This window comes from Lipotes vexillifer, unplaced genomic scaffold (genome assembly GCF_000442215.2).
Source record: "Lipotes vexillifer unplaced genomic scaffold, Lipotes_vexillifer_v1.1 scaffold477, whole genome shotgun sequence".
In the NCBI taxonomy this organism is placed as follows: domain Eukaryota; kingdom Metazoa; phylum Chordata; class Mammalia; order Artiodactyla; family Lipotidae; genus Lipotes; species Lipotes vexillifer.
Window position 1 is genome coordinate 1,619,942 of NW_006770652.1, and position 6,075 is coordinate 1,626,016.

General features: G+C 35.3%; 1 protein-coding gene across 4 annotated transcripts in view; it reads right to left on the reverse strand.

Moving 5' to 3' along the window:
* The window catches only part of DNAI7 (dynein axonemal intermediate chain 7), an 82,846-nt gene that overhangs the window by 67,506 nt on the left and 9,265 nt on the right, over positions 1–6,075 (reverse strand). The gene's annotated exons all lie outside the window — the stretch shown is intronic.

Genomic DNA, 6,075 nt, shown 5'->3' on the forward strand with positions numbered 1-6,075 from the left:
ATGGTTGTTAGTATTTGCCTTATGTATTGAGGTGCTCCTATGTTGGGGGCATAAGTATTTACAATTGTTATATCTTCTTCTTGGATCGATCCCTTAATCATTATGTAGTGTCCTTCTTTGTCTCTTCTGATAGTCCTTATTTTAAAGTCTATTTTGTCTGATATGAGAATTGCTACTCCAGCTTTCTTTTGGTTTCCATTTGCATGGAATATCTTTTTCCATCCCCTTACTTTCAGTCTGTATGTGTCTCTAGGTCTGAAGTGGGTCTCTTGTAGACAGCATATATATGGGTCTTGTTTTTGTATCCATTCAGCCAATCTGTGTCTTTTGGTGGGAGCATTTAGTCCATTTACATTTAAGGTAATTATCGATATGTATGTTCCTATTCCCATTTTCTAAATTGTTTTGGGTTCGTTATTATAGGACTTTTCCTTCTCTTGTGTTTTTGTCTAGAGCAGTTCCTTTAGCATTTGTTGTAAAGCTGGTTTGGTGGTGCTGAACTCTCTCAGCTTTTGCTTGTCTGTAAAGGTTTTAATTTCTCCATCAAATCTGAATGAGATCCTTGCTGGGTAGAGTAATCTTGGTTGCAGGTTTTTCTCCTTCATCACTTTCAGTATGTCCTGCCACTCCCTTCTGGCTTGTAGAGTTTCTGCTGAGAGATCAGCTGTTAACCTTATGGGGATTCCCTTGTGTGTTATTTGTTGTTTTTCCCTTGCTGCTTTTAATATGCTTTCTTTGTATTTAGTTTTTGACAGTTTGATTAATATGTGTCTTGGCGTATTTCTCCTTGAATTTATCCTGTATGGGACTCTCTGTGCTTCCTGGACTTGATTAACGATTTCCTTTCCCATATTAGGGAAGTTTTCAACTATAATCTCTTCAAATATTTTCTCAGTCCCTTTCTTTTTCTCTTCTTCTTCTGGAACCCCTATAATTCGAATGTTGGTGCGTTTAATGTTGTCCCAGAGGTCTCTGAGACTGTCCTCAGTTCTTTTCATTCTTTTTTCTTTATTCTGCTCTGCAGTAGTTATTTCCACTATTTTATCTTCCAGGTCACTTATCCGTTCTTCTGCCTCATTTATTCTGCTATTGATCCCATCTAGAGTATTTTTCATTTCATTTATTGTGTTGTTCATCATTGTCTGTTTCATCTTTATTTCTTCTAGGTCCTTGTTAACTGCTTCTTGCATTTTGTCCATTCTATTTCCAAGATTTTGGATCATCTTTACTATCATTATTCTGAACTCTTTTTCAGGTAGACTGCCTATTTCCTCTTCATTTGTTAGGTCTGGTGGGTTTTTATCTTGCTCCTTCATCTGCTGTGTGTTTTTCTGTCTTCTCATTTTGCTTATCTTACTGTGATTGGGCTCAGCTTTTTGCAGGCTGCAAGTTCGTAGCTCCCGTTGTTTTTGATGTCTGTCTCCAGTGGCTAAGGTTGGTTCAGTGGGTTGTGTAGGCTTCCTGGTGGAGGGGACTAGTGCCTGTGTTGTGGTGTATGAGGCTAGATCTTGTCTCTCTAGTGGGCAGGTCCATGTCTGGTGGTGTGTTTTGGGGTGTCTGTGGACTTATTATGATTTTAGGCAGCCTCTCTGCTAGTGGGTGGGGTTGTGTTCCTGTCTTGCTATATGGTTGGCATAGGTTGTACAGCACTGTAGCTTGCTGGTCGTTTAGTGAAGCTGGGTGCTGGTGTTGAGATGGAGATCTCTGGGAGATTATCGTCGTTTGATATTATGTGGGGCTGGGAGGTCTCTTCTTGACGAGTGTTCTGAAGTTGGCTCTCCCACCTCAGAGGCAGAGTCCTGATTCCTGGCTGGAGCAGCAAGAGCCTTTCATCCACTCGGCTCCTCAGCAGGTGCAGACTTTTCCCCGGACTCCCTCCCGGCTAGCCGTGGCGCACAGCCCTTCGGGCTATGTTCAAGTCGCCAACCCCAGTCCTCTCCCTGAGCTCTGACCGAAACTCTCTACTTCTTCATGAAACAGTGTGAGAAGGTTTTTTTTTCTATTTGTCTAATTCATCTAAATTTTCTAATTTATTGGCATATAAAGCTGTTCAAATTATGTCATTTATTGTTAAAGTCATGTCTCTCTTTTCATTCCTAATACAGGCATACCTTGGAGATACTGTGGGTTTGATTCCAGACCACCACAGTAAAGTGGTGGAATATTGCAAGTCATAAATTTTTTGGTTTCCCAGTGCATATAAAAGTTATGTTTACACTATACTGTAGTCTATTAAGTGTACACTAGCACTGTGTCTAAAAAAATATACATACCTTAATTTAAAAATACTTTATTGCTAAAAAATGCTAAATATCATCTGAGCCTTTAGCAAGTCATAGGGTTTGAAATACTGCAAGAATTACCAAAATGTGACACAGAGACACGAAGTGAGCAAATGCTATTGGAAAAATGGCACAGATAGACTTGCTCAACACAAACCTTCAATTTGTAAACAATGCCATATCTGTGAAGTGCAATAAAGCAAGGCACGATAAAATAAGGAATGCCTGTATTGATTATTTACGCCATTTGTTCTTTCTGATAAAATTTACCAGAAAACTGTCAATTTTATCAGTATTTTCAGAGAAATAAATTGTGGCCTATTTGTTCATTCAACTATTTTAAGAAATACTGAGAGTCTAATATATGATAGGTATTTGAGATATATCAGTAAACAGAAATCCTTGTCTTAATGAACTTATATTCAAATGGGAAGAGAAAGACAAAAACAATAAACAAACAATTTAAAACTAATGTTTAAAATTGAGGACTAGTTGATTTACAGTATTAAGCTTCAGGTATACAACATAGTGATTCACAATTTTTAATGATTATACTCCATTTATAGTTATTATAAAATATTGGCTATATTCCCTGTGCTGTACAATATATCTCTGTGGTACAATAAACAAAATTGTAAAATAATTTATAAAATATTTTAGAAGATGGAAAGTGCTATGGGAGAAATCAAAGGGACTCCAGACTGCAGGGGTCATTGGGGAAGGGATGAATTACAATTTTAAATACAGTGTTTAGGGTGGGCCTCATGGAGAAGGTAACATTTGAGTGAAGACTTGAAAGATATGAGGTTATAAATCCTCTCTATTGTATGTTTTCTATTTTATTAATTTTTATATTTGTCTTTATTATTTCCTTCCTCCTCCTTACTTCGAGTTTCTTTTTCTTACTTCTTGAAAATGATGCTTAGTTTCATTAACTTTTCATCTTCTAAAGTACTGAGGGCTACATATTTCCCTCTAAGTACTTCTTTAGACATATTCACAAATTTTGAAGTATTTTTCTTATTACTGAGTTAAAATTATCTTTTTACTTCCATTATATTACTTCTTGACCCATTTGAGAATTTTTTAAAAAATTCCCAGCATATTGTATCTTCCTGTTCATAATTTATTTCTTTGATTTTTAAGCTTAATTTCACTGAGGTTATAATACATGCTCTGAATTGTTTCAATTCTTTGAACTTTGAGAATAGTTTTATGTCACAGTACATTGTCAGTTTTGGAAAAAAAATATATGTGCTTAAAATTCTCTAGTTGTTGAGTGCAATGTTCTAAATATGTCTAATTCTTATTCTAACAAATCTAATGATTTGTTCATGTTGTTCCAATCTTTACGTCCTTACTGTTTTATTTTTTTTAATGCTTGTTCTATCAGTTACTGAAAGAAGAAATCTTCCACTATGATTGTGAACTTGTCTATTTCTCCTGACAGTTCTCTGAATCTGTGCAATGTATATTTCAAGGCATTATAATTAGGTATATACAGATTTAAAATTATATTTTCTTGGTTAATCAAAACTTTATCATTACAAAATGACCCTCTTTATTTCTAGAAGTGCTTTTTGCCTTAAAGTCTACCATGTCTAATATTAATATAGTTATACCAACTTTCATCTTTCTATTATTTGCATAGCATGCCTTTTTCCATCATCTTACTTTAACTCTTCTGTATTTTTATTCTTTAGATGGTGTTTGTAAAAAGATTATTGTTAGATTTTATTTTTTATCCAATCTGACAATCTTTCTCTTTTGATTTTGGGTTTGTCTTGCCTTCTTTTCATATTTCTTGGTATCTTCAAATGATTATTTTTTTGTTAGCACACTATTTTCCCTCTACTGGTTTGGAAGTTATATACTCTATTTATATCATTTTAGTGGCTATCCTAGAAAGTCAACCTATGTACCTAATATATAACTACATTTAACATACTACCAAACAGTACAGGGACTTTAGAACATCTTAACTCAATTAATCCTTGCCCTATCCAAATTATACATTATTGCTGTCATATATCTTTTTAAAACAGTTTTACTGAGATAAAATTTATATACCATATAGTTCACCCATTTGCATTGTAGAATTCAATGGCTTTTAGTGTATACAGAGTTGTGCAACTACCACCATAATCAATTTCAGAACATTTCCATCACCCCCCAAAAGAAATCCCATACCCATTAGCAGCGCCCCCTTCCATTTCCTCACAACCTCCCAGCTCTGTGAAACCACTAATCTACTTTATCTATAGATTTGCCTATTCTGGACATTTCATATAACTGGAATCATACAATGTGTGATCTTTTGTGATTCACTTTATTCATTCAGAACAATGTTTTCAAGGTTCTTCCATGCTATAGCATGTATCAATACTTCCATTTTATGGCTGAAAAATATTTCATTGTACGGATAGACCACATCTTGTTTATCTACTTATCAACTGATGAATATTATGTGTTGTTGTCATGTATCTATTTTTTAAACCCACTTGTTATTATTTGGATTACTGTTTTATACCTTATGCATGTAATCTGTTTTGCAGCAGGTGAAAAACACAGGTTTTACATGAGAAAATATTTTTCTTTCACCTTTATTTTTGAAAACTATTTGAGTTGATACAGAATTCTAAGATGGCAGTTATTTACTCTCAGCACATTGAAGACATCACTGTTTTTGGCTCCCACTGTTGCTGTTAAAACCACAAGTTCAAGTATTGTACTGCAAATGCCGTCATGAAAAAGAGTTTTAGGGCGCCCATTAATTCTTTGGTTCCTTCCTTAATTTAGGTTTTCTCCTGATAATTTCTTACTATCTTATCAGCTCTTAAGTGCCTTTAAGATGGAAGTTTTTATCTATACATATATATTTTAGTCAGCATTATTTACTGTTTTCAGCAGAAAGTTTTTTTTTTTTTCTTTTTTGCAGTACGTGGGCCTCTCACTGCTGTGGCCTCTCCCGTTGCAGAGCACAGGCTCCGGACGTGCAGGCTCAGCGGCCGTGGCTCACGGACCCAGCCGCTCCACGGCATGTGGGATCCTCCCAGCCCGGGGCACGAACCCGCGTCCCCTGCATCGGCAGGCGGACTCTCAACCACTGCGCCACCAGGAAGCCCTCAGCAGAAAGTTTGATCCAAAAAATCTTAAGCCCAATATTACTGGAAATGGGAAAATCAAAATAATATTTTGAAAAAATTATTTTATTTTACCACTTGCTTTGATTTTAAATTGATCAAAATTTTAAAGCTATAGATTTTGCTCATTCGAAGTATTAAAAAAAAGTCAATTTACCTAATTAGCAAAGCCCAGCCTTCAGAGTTAAACCAACTGGCCATATCATACTTACTTTCTATCACAGACAATTTGACTTCATGTTTCTCTACAAATAAATGTGTTAATATGCATCCTCATGATAAGCTATCTCTTTTTTTCATTATAAGCCAGGTATAAGCTGATTCCATTTCCTCACACATTGTTTTAAAATGTGCAATTATTTAATATCCTGAACTTAACACCATTTATATTTTAGGGTAAACACTGAATGTTCCATGGAAACCAGGACTCAAATTTTAGGCAACCAAAGCTTCTCTGTGAATATGGTATTCCTAAATTAAAATAGGATATAAGTATAGACATGAGCTATAGGGCCCCCTTTTTGCCCATTCTTCACAGTTCCATGCCTGGAGGTACTTGGGCACCAGTCTCAATCTATTCAAATAAAATCAATTCAAAGTATTCCAAGTTCATCTATGCATTAATCAGTCTGTAAGGCATTTTTCCCTAC